The sequence below is a fragment of the Cyprinus carpio genome, chromosome B16, assembly GCF_018340385.1.
Source record: "Cyprinus carpio isolate SPL01 chromosome B16, ASM1834038v1, whole genome shotgun sequence".
In the NCBI taxonomy this organism is placed as follows: Eukaryota; Metazoa; Chordata; class Actinopteri; order Cypriniformes; family Cyprinidae; genus Cyprinus; species Cyprinus carpio.
Genome location: NC_056612.1, coordinates 27973379 through 27984638, shown reverse-complemented (window position 1 = coordinate 27984638; position 11260 = coordinate 27973379). Strand labels below are relative to the sequence as shown.

At 38.2% G+C, this 11260-nt stretch overlaps 1 protein-coding gene and 1 pseudogene across 1 annotated transcript in view; both read right to left on the bottom strand.

The window, feature by feature from the left end:
• Positions 1–11260, bottom strand: part of LOC109051680 (fatty acid-binding protein 10-A, liver basic) — a 677383-nt gene that overhangs the window by 209194 nt on the left and 456929 nt on the right. The window lies entirely within an intron of this gene.
• The window catches only part of LOC122140078, a 192976-nt pseudogene that overhangs the window by 67434 nt on the left and 114282 nt on the right, over positions 1–11260 (bottom strand).

Sequence of the window (11260 nt, the reverse complement as noted above, 5' to 3'; positions counted from 1 at the left end):
GTGCTGACCCGATCCATCCGGCAGCCCCTCAATCGTCGCCCACCTTCGTGTCGCCCAACGTCCGATATCCCCGTCGCGCGTATCCATCAACCCTCTTGACCTACAGGTATTCTGTGGGACTGGAGACTGAGTTCTACACACATATACATATTTTATGACCTCTTTTTACAAACGTCCTCTGGGAATCACGAGACCGGGAACGATCCACTTAAGAGTCCTGATTGGGTATCGACAGGGGGTAGTTGCTAGGAATGAACCAGACAGAAGTGCTGAGTGTGGATACTTTCTGCTTGGGATCCCTCGGCATGGATGAGGGAAGGTGAATATGAACTTAATTTCAATGTTCAAAAGTGTTTTACAGCTTTTTCTAGCCATGTTTGTAAACACGCAACATCAGTTCAGCCAATATGAATTGTAATTGCATTTCAGTTTCTGCACTACAATACACCGAATAAGAAAAAACTAAATTTACACTATAGGCCTGTCTCTCCAAATTCACTAAATATTGTATTTAAGTGTTATGCTGCTTACTTGTTTCTCTCTGCAAAGGTAATTAATATACTTTAACATACATATCGATTACTATATACCCTTAGCCTATATAATAAGATATATATAGCAGATACATTACATATCCCTGATACGAGTTTATATATAATATAACATCATATTATTATATACTATACATATATATATATATATAATATCAATATATATATATATATATATTATATTAACATATATATATAATACATATTATATATATATAGTATAGTATGTATATTAAGTAATATAGTAATTACTACAACCATTATGGTCCTAAGGTTATAATATACTTAAAATAATATTTAAAGTAGTTTAGATCAAAATTTTTAGTCTCCCGATCAGGTGCGTGCAAAATAGGACTCAATACTACAAATATATGTTAAATTCACGAATTAATTTGAATTACATTAAAGTATTTGGATAATTATTTCTCATACTAAAATATTCAATAAATAAAATATATACTGAATGAATAAGAAACTATCGTTTTTTGACAATATTATATGTATATTTCTAATACTATTTTTTCACATTCGTTTTCTTAATTGTAACTTTACTTTTAGTGGAAGATTATGTCAATTTCACCACGACCAGCTAGCTTCTGGGCAAAATTCAATGACCTCTTCATAACCCCATATTATGAAATAATATTTAGGTTACCCTAAACTATTTATTTGCTTCTCTGTAATGGAGCCTATATTTTTATCCAAACACACAGAAATACGTTTGCACATATTCTGCTTCAAGCGAATTCATCTAAAAACCTTATTACAAAAAACAAAAAAATCTGAAATTATATTTGAGTATTATATATTTTTCTCCGCGAAAGTGCGACTCACCAGACAAATAAACATAAAGAAATGCTCACAAACAGTCAACTTTACCAAACACACAATCTTTCCTTCTATATCTGGATAGATACATAAATGAAAACAAATCAAATTATAATGTGCACATATCTGCCAGAATTCACAAAAAACCCCTAAACTCCAGATCTCATCATTGCGTTTGACTGACGCCCGAGGAGTGCTGAACTCCTTGTTCAGCCTTGATCAAAGGTTACAGTTAAGGCCAGTTTCCATCCACTGATTGGTCTGCTCTAACTTCTATTTTTGGCTTAAGTTCTCCCTTCCTCACTGATACAGCACATCCGAGTGCCATCTTCTCTGCTGCATTTAGAGACTCTTCTGGCACTTGTTTCTCCCTCATCATAGAGCATGGCGGTTCGCACACTGGAAGTGCTCTGCTCTCCATCAGTGAGCAATTGTCACTATAAAAGCAAGACTGTGGCGGCAGGAGATTGATTGAAAGCTGCTGGAGCGGCGGATGAGGCGGGATCTCTCCATGACAAAGTGTGCAGAGTAAATCTACACTGTGGTTGTCTTCACACACCAAACTCGCCATCAAACACCTCAGACCTTTAAACTGCTATGCCACCACCCAGACATCTCTGCAATGCATCACATAATAGAGAGAGAGAGGGGAGAGACGAGAGACCACCACAGTCCTCGCCATGAGATTCTAATGTCTGTGTGTGTTTTGTTTGTGTTGTGTGTGTGGTTGGTGTTTGTTTGTGTGTGTGTGGTGGAAATTGCCCATTACAAGAAGTTCGTTTTATACATGTTATTTAGTTTAACGACAAACAGCAAGCTGCTTCATTCTTACCTACAATCTAAAGCCATTATAGGGTACATATAGTGGGAATCGACCTATGGAAATTCCCAATTTAAATAATATACTATATTGTATATGTTTTTTACTGGTCTTTTTTGGGTGTTGTAGAAGAACACTCTGACTCTTTCACAGACCTCAGAAAGAACAATCGAAGGCATCATTAACACGCCCCACCACCCGGCATTCAAAACGAGCACTGGGTGGCCTTTAATGACAACTGACACCAAAAGCTTATCAGGAAAAGATCCGAAGCAGTTTGCCGCCTTGCGTCAGAAGCAGTAAGACGATGACAGTTTAACCAAGCCTTTTCCACCGTCTCAATCTCAATATCCAGTAGTTGATGGGGACATTCACCTCTAGTCCTTCAAAGTAGAAATTTCCAAATGCTCACCACTGAACTACAGATCAGCCTCTCCTGACACAACAGCGATGCACCCGCATTGTCCACGCCTATTCTATTTTATAACGTAGCCCAGAATTACACCGCTTTATTTTACTACTCAAGCGCAAATAAAATGGATTTCATTACGAATATTAACGAATTGATTGATATGAACTTCTAGGTTTTATTTTAAATTTGCAGTAATGCCTCTATTTGCCAACACACGATCTGCATACGCCTATTGCAAACCCATTCAGAACACAAGCAACACTTAGCAAATCACCCTAGCACACCATTCAGAGGACCCTCTACACAACCATTTCAGCCACACCTAGCGACTACCCACAACATCCTATGATCCTAGCAACCATTCAGAACCTCTAAGAAACCACTTAGCAACAGCCTAGCAACTGCCCACAACAATATGTGTATCCTAGCACACCCTAGCACCATTTCAGAACCTTAAACACCCTTCGCCAACAACCTCACACGAACTCACAACATTATAGTACGACTAGAAACACCCTAGCAACAATTCTAACACAAAACAACAGCCTTAGCACTACCATAATACCATAGTAATCCTCACACCACCCTAGCAACGCATTCAGAATGCCTAAGCAACAGGCTATCACTACCCATAAGATCCTAGGAATCCTAGCACCGCCCAGGCAGCAGCCAGCCATTCTGAACAACTGACGGCCAAGACAGCTTAGTATCCTAGCCAACGCCCTAGCAACCCACTCAGAACATCTAATCACGAGCCTAGCAATCCCACTATATTCCTTGTATACTAGCAAGCTTAAGAACACCTAAGCAAATGGCAGAGCGACTACCCACAACCATTCTAGTATCCTAACAACAGCTAAGCAAACCCACAGAACACCCATCAAACAGTCTAGTCTATCAAACTTACCACACATCCCTTTGTCCCTAGAAACACCCCTAGCCAACCATTCAGAATCTACCTAAGGCAACAGCCGAGCAACTACCCATAATCGTCCTCGTATCCTGTGCAATGCCCAGCAATAAAAAAAAAAAAAAAAAAAACCATTTCCAGATTCAACACTAAGCAAAAGCGTTAGTACCTAGCAACGCCCTAGCAACCATTCAGAAAGCACCTAAACAACAAGCCTAGCAACTCACCCACATCATCCTTGTATCCTAGCAAACGCCTAGCAACCATTCCGAAAACTTAAGCAACAGTCCCCTAGTCACAACCTAAAACTCTTAGTAACCTAACAAACTATTCTGATAATTCTAATCAACTACTTTAGGCAACCTCCTTCAACTAAAGCACAACATCCCTGGCATCAACGAAAGTAACCTTTTTCAAAGGCATCTAACTAGTAATATACCAATTCAATCTTAAATGGAGTTTTATATCTTTAACACTGGCATTCTCAATTGAGTGAACGGTACTCTCTGATAATCAACTGATTGATTCTTTAAAGAGTGTTGTCCCTCCAGCTCATATCATTAGAAAGTCCTAGAAAGAAAGATCTAGTCCAGTCAGCACAAAGCCACAGAAACTGAGGCTTTTCATCCACTCAACTCATGGTGTTTTTGATTCCGTGCCAAAACTTGTGCCTCATAGACTTCCCAGGCACTGTGCCGTTGGGTTAAAAGAAACACTTGGAAAATTCCGGGCGCAGCCACATATGGATCAATAGAGGTCTTTTAACACAATGCTCTTCAGGACAGTATGGAAGATGCACAGCATTAATTGCCGTGCTGCCTTATCCGCACCAGAGAAGACAACCCAACTGTGTTTTGCGTTGGTTCACTCGTGATAAGCATGTCAGGTTGGTTGGGGACCCATTTCCTTTGGCTTCCCTCAGACTCCGTCTCATCCGCCCACTAGCATGTACATCGTGTCCCGAGAATCCACGATTGTAGCCCTTCTGTGACGTGCGCTGCCGCTCGCACCCCCCAGACACACCAATCCACCTCTATTACAATTTTTCTAACATAATATACAGACGCAGTCTCATCTGGAACTTCTCCGTCTTCCCACATCCTGTATAAATAGCAAGATTTAAGAAACCATCGGCTGTCGCACACTGCGTAACCCTCGGCCACATAGAGTCTTTGAGTCGTATCGGTACTCAGTCAAAGTAAACAAAAATATCCTTAGCATACACAATTAGAACAACTGCTCTTGGGACCAGTGCAACATGCTACCAATTATAAAAGTGCCCGCCATTCTGACTATTTAACAAAAGTACCCCTCTTCTCATGCCGTGTGGTAAACCCCGCCCTCTTACACCACGTGAGACACATGAACACTCCTGCGAAGTTTAAACTCTGAAAGTGCAAAAAAACCAAATGCGAGCCTGTTAAAGTCGTTTTAAACGAATCCCCAAGGCCTGTTTCAATCTTGTTGAACTCATATGAAACATGAGCCTGCTGCCCGACACCCTCCTCCGTGTCGTTTTTTTCAGATTTATTCTGATTGAAAATGCAAATCCACCATTCCTTCTATTTCTCTCTTTCTCTCTCCTGTGTTCACTAGTGTCGCATTTAACAAGCGGCTCAACATACGAAGTAGGCTTGTTTCCCCCCCCCTCCCCCCCCGGTCACGCTGTAACAAAGCAGCACTGCGCTCACACAAACTCTTTGTTTTAATCATGCATTACACGCAGGAATTTAATTTAAACTGAATCAATCGTCATAATCACCCGCCAGATTAGCGTTATGTGCAAAGGAAAGGGGTTTTGGGAACACATGAATACTGTTTAAGCAGCCTCGAAGCATTTAGGCACAGGCTCCTTGAGGAAGCTAGGTAAGAAATAAATACAAGTATTAAACATAAGAACAATGAAGTGTTTTTTTTTTTCCTTGCTTGCATGTCAACCTGGGTTGAGGACTCCCCAAACCCAATAATATGAACCTTTCTTACTCATAAGTGGGGCACTTTTAAACCTTAAGAACATGACCATAAGTTGAACAGCCTATAATGAGGGACTCTGAATTCAAAACAAAATATGTCACCTTCCCTTGTATCACCAATTCTGCGACTTTTCCACTTATTTCAACATTGAAGACTATTCAATACCATAAACTCACAATTGTGGAAATAGTCCGAATTTTGGGAAACAAACTCGGACTTGCAACCAAAAGTCAAACCAGTAATGTACTGATCTTGTACTCCATTCTGACTTTTTTTTTTTTTCTCAAAATAAGAAAAAAAAATTCAATTGAGAGTTATCATCACAATTGTGAAGAATAGTCGGACTTGTGGGATACAAACTCGTAATTGCTGAAAAGGTCAAACCGTGTTAATGGTTTAGAATAGTTTTAACGGATTCGTTGTATATCTCAGCAATAATAAAAAAAAAAATGAATTGGTCGACTTTTATATCATGCGAAAAAAGTCTGAATTTTGGATAAGTTTTTTATTTATTAAGTGTTGCACAGTTTCCATATGTCATATATAAATACTATTTCAGTGTTATGTTTTATGTTTTATTTAGCTTTTCATGCTAACTTATTTATTTAGGGTGGTATTTTTTGTCAAGAAATGAGCATACATTCCAGTTTTCATATCACACAAATCTACAATCCTTCTTATAATGACTGCATGCCCCGACAGCAACACAATCACATGTGCTCTTAAAAAGGACAGCAATCTGGCAAACATACCATGCCTAATCTATCGACGATCCCATTGAAAGTAAGTGTTAGACACTTATCTAATATTATAACTAAACAACATGGTTCTGACATAATCATTCACGTTTTTTTCTAAACTTTGCATTCACAGTTCCACAGTCTGTTTTCCATTTCGTGTTAGCTGAGCGACTAGAACCTCTTACAACTATTAGCATCTCTTATTCTAGTCAGGTTGTGATATGTTGCAGGGTCGTTAAAAGCTGAACCCTTCATTGCTGGACAGAAAACTAAACACCCCATGACTCGCTTAAACAAAACAGAAACCCTTGCCATATATTTCCCTCTCCCGGGTCGTCTCACACGACGAGCCCCCCGACTCCCTGGTCTTTAGCTGCTTTTTCATGTTTGCAATAGTTATTACATTCACTTCACATCCTTAATGGAAAAATTAGTTCAGAGGCTTTCAATTAAATGCACTCGACCTTGCATGGATTGAAAGAAAACCGCGTTGTCACTCGAGCTTTGCACCCCCTGTTAATGTAGGAAAATGTTGCACAAGACAAGCTCTTTATTGCTATTAGGAAAAAGCAGGCAGGAGGTAAGGCGGCCCGCTTGACAGCCACACAAAATCGCTATATTATATGTAACAGTAATTACACACAAAGCTAGAACAGAACGTCCAATGGGAACAATTGAGGCAATATAAACGATGTGGGTATCCAACCGCTAAAGACCGTAACCTCAGCGTGTCGTCATCCTCCAAACATCCCCGCCAGCTTCAAACATTAATGAGCATTTCAATTAGGAGCTTGTAAGAACTGCTGTGAAGAAGCAATGAAAAAGCAACCCCACACCGGCCAACCAAAAAAAGCCATTTCCCATGAGCCCCCCCATCCCTAGAAATACTGTCGAGAGGAATCTGAAGAAACGGGTGCGAATGCAGACGTAGCGTAAAGCGAGCCCAAGGCATCCCGTGTGTTGCGCAGTGTGATAACTGTGATGGCACACGCTGAGCCATGGCTGCATATTACCACGCTGCTCATCAAGTGGATGCTCCATTTCAATAAATCACCGGCACACAACCAGCGTGTAGCACACAAAACCTGGTCTAAAAGTGTTGGGAATAACTTCTAAATAACAGATGAAAACGACTCTGAAATGCTTCGGGGGCTTCCTGCAGGTAAAAATGTCGTGCGGTTTCAAGATGTTACGTCATTATTGGTAGCCAATGCCTACAAACTGGAAACATGATCGGGGAGATAATCACAGACACCTTCGCATCCCTGAACGGTAAGCACAAATCCTTCTACTACACAGAGCATCAGTCTGAGTTTTGGGTGCCCCACGGTGAAAAAACAGCCAGAACGACCATCTACCGGGCCTTGCATTACTTTCTCTTATACAGTCAAAACACCCACTAGGTGACTCAATTCCAAAGAAAGTCAATTTCTTAACCCTGTTCACAACTGGTTGCGTAAATGTTTATCAGTGTCACAAATAGTCATTTGTAACTAAAGGCAGAGCACTATGTGCTAAATCTATTTCATAAATCTGTGTTCTATTAAATTAACCGATTCATCTTTAAAATTAAAAGTGAAAAGTGACGATCTGAAGTCCAGGTTAGAGAAGTGTGGAAAACTACCAAAATGCATTATGAACTAATTTACACTAATTATGTGCAAAATCAATTTTCCTATAGCTGTTTTACTTTTGATTATTTAAGAAAAAAGTTAATGTAAAAAAATTAAAAAAAAATTCAAAAAATTACAAAAATTAATACAAACTGTATTTAAAAGCGCAGTCACATCTTCGAATGTAAGCAGCAGAATTAGGGTGCCAAATCTGTTATATATATATAGATATATATTAACATATATATATCTCGATAATTATCTATATATATAGAATATTATATATATATAGTATATGTTTATTAAGTGTTAAAATAAATCAGTGTATTTCATAAATATTAATATAAATCTGGTTAAATAAATTAACAGATTCATTTAAAAAGTTAAACGGGCAAAAGAGCACTACAAAATCATGCTACAGCAAAGTGGAATAAGATCACATAACTAATTAAAAACACCTCTAATATCTCTTCGATGTCAGCAGCAGAATTTAGTACAAATCCATTTTCGTTATTTATCTTGTATAACCTAAACATACTAATTTACATAACTAATCGTGGCAGAGGCAGTAAACATAAGTTACAATAAATTTGAAAAAAAGGACACATAAAATAATTTCTATAAGTGTGCATAGCGTAAGACATAGAACCATTCAGAAACAATGGTACACTACATTAAAAAATGAAAAATAAAATATATTGCATATTTAGGGTTTCACTAAGGCAGAATTTATTTGATCAAAAATACAGTAAAACATTTTCTGAAATATTATCTAAAAGTATAAAATACAGGCTGTGCAATATCTGTTAACCTTTCAGTGAGTGCTTGGCTGCGGCAGGCTGTATTTTTCCAGCATCAATTACTCCAGCTCCTATCAGTGTTCACAGTGATCTTCCAGACATCCATGACAATATATGATGATTTGCTGCTCAAGGACAAGCACACTTTGTCTGCATCTTACAATGATCTAAATCTGTTCGACAACCCCGCCTGCTGCTTCATATTTACCCATGGCCCTCATGATAGCATTATATTTTTGATATGATTTTTTCTTTAATGATTCTTTGGTGCAGTAGCAACAACTTGAAAATAACACCTTTGCTAACATATAAATGGCTATACTGTCATTTTTTTTAATATCAATGTATAATGGATAGTCCTTGATTAATAAAACTATACATTGATAGTATTTACATATTCATTTCTAATTACTGACCACCCAAACTTTTTCTTATATATATTTATTCTAATAATTTTCTCTTAACTTTTTTGCGGATGCTGGTATATTCTTATATGCTTATTTCTAAAAGTTAGTATAATATTTATGCTACGAATCCCTCTATTTTCAAGCTTTAAAAGTTTATTTGTTGAGTAACTATGGGAACTGTCACGATGTTGCCACTAAACTGTTAGGACTTAAATTCTATAAATCCAGAAGTTGTTGATCCGTATTTTAAGCAACCCAGGGCTCATGAAAAGTATGTGCCCATCTAATACATTTCTGCTGCCAACACTATTTTTGACCGATACCTTTCTCTGCATTGTTTGGCCCAGGTTCAAATATGTGAACCTTGATGGCGATGCTTTTATCACTTTGTACAGGCCATTTTTGCTGTGTATTTTATTACCTGCTTGGAAAACTACATTTTGTGGCTAGTTTCAGAATTCAACATATCGACAGAATTCACAACCGTCAAAAGTATTAGTTTTTCAAGTCCCACAGGACTGCTAAAATTGTTTTTGAAGTCATCAAAGCAATATTCTGTAAACGACTCTGTGTGTAAAGTTAAGCTTTGATTTTTTACTGCCTCTAGTGTTTTCACTTCAAACTGGAAACTGCAGTGATTGCATTTTTGTCAGGAAATTGTCTGGCATTTCCAATGAGCACTAGGTTGTCTTTTGAGGTCACAGCCAGACCCCCGAGCACCATGATCTGCTCTTCAATTACTCTCTGCAACACACTATCAATTCTTCCTCTTAATCAGCTTTCTACTCACGGGACACGGTCGGAACATCCCAGGAGCTGTTCGCATTCCTCTTTCCCTCCTTTTCCCTTCTCTCATCGACGGATCACGGCTGAACCTCTGACCCCCGCCTAATCCCTATCCGGGCCGTCTAATGAGGTCAGCAGGCAGAGATCCTCCTGCAGTGATCACGGGACTGGATCCTCTCTCATTAGTAACAGTTGTTGCACACAGCCCGAGTAGCGTATCACGGGAGACTTCATGAAGACTCTGCTATGCGACCCGGAGACGATGGCACTAGGGTCCACTTCAGGTCAGAGCTGTGTCGAGGTTTAGATCTGGAGGCACAAGACGTGCGAGAGATCGAGCGAGAGTGCATATGACAGGGACGTCGCTGGCTATCGTTGTTTCAACCAGCTATCAGCTAATCCTATCTCAACCGCATCTCCACATCTCTGTCTTCCACTTGGATAACGTGACTCCAGCAGGTCTGGGCCAACCACAAAGTCATCCTAACCTTCGGGTCGAAGCACGTCAAGAGTTGAGTGTTTACAATGTGCTCATTTGTGTTGTGGCTTCAACTTCTTCCAGTGATCGTCATCTGTATCGTAGTGTTGGTTACTGTTAATCAAAACGAACTCTAAACTACCACAAAAAATACTGTTTTTTTATTCATTATATTATATCTTATATATATATATATATATATATATATATTATATATATATATATAATATATATACACACCCACCACAGACGCCCCACACACGAAACACCCCACCACACCCCACCACCAACCACAACACACAAATTTACAAAATGAGAATGTTGCCTTGGCAAAGTAAAATTCAAATAAATGAAAGAATCAAATTAAAAGTTAATATTAATAAACAAGATATTAATAAATATTAAATTTGTAAATATATGAATAAATACTAAATCGGTGTAAATACCATAGTGAAGTTAATGTATTTAGTATGCTAAACATAATATAATACCACACATATTATATGTAAACAACTACTTATATTATATTTAACCCGCTCTAAATGAATGAATGACCAAGAAAAGATGTTATTTTAGGGTTATATATATTCTTAACCGCAAATTGTAAAGCTAATTTCATATGTAAAATTTTTCTCTAATACTGTATATAATTTTTTATTTTTATTTTATTTATTCATGTTTTCCCTTTGATTTTGGGAGGAATATGACTCCGTGACTGGCTGTATTAGCCGCTAGACGAGTCTTAAAAGTTAACATCTATTTTTTCTCCATTAAAGATGGTGAATCATATCCTAAGTAATTTACAAACAAACAAAAAATAAATAAGGTAGATTGGTCTAATCTGAGTCTGGAAAATAAGGCTTGTTATCTAAAAACTGCTAGTTGGTCAGAGTTATTAATATGGTTCGTTTCATGACATCATTCACCCCAACCCACTTTTT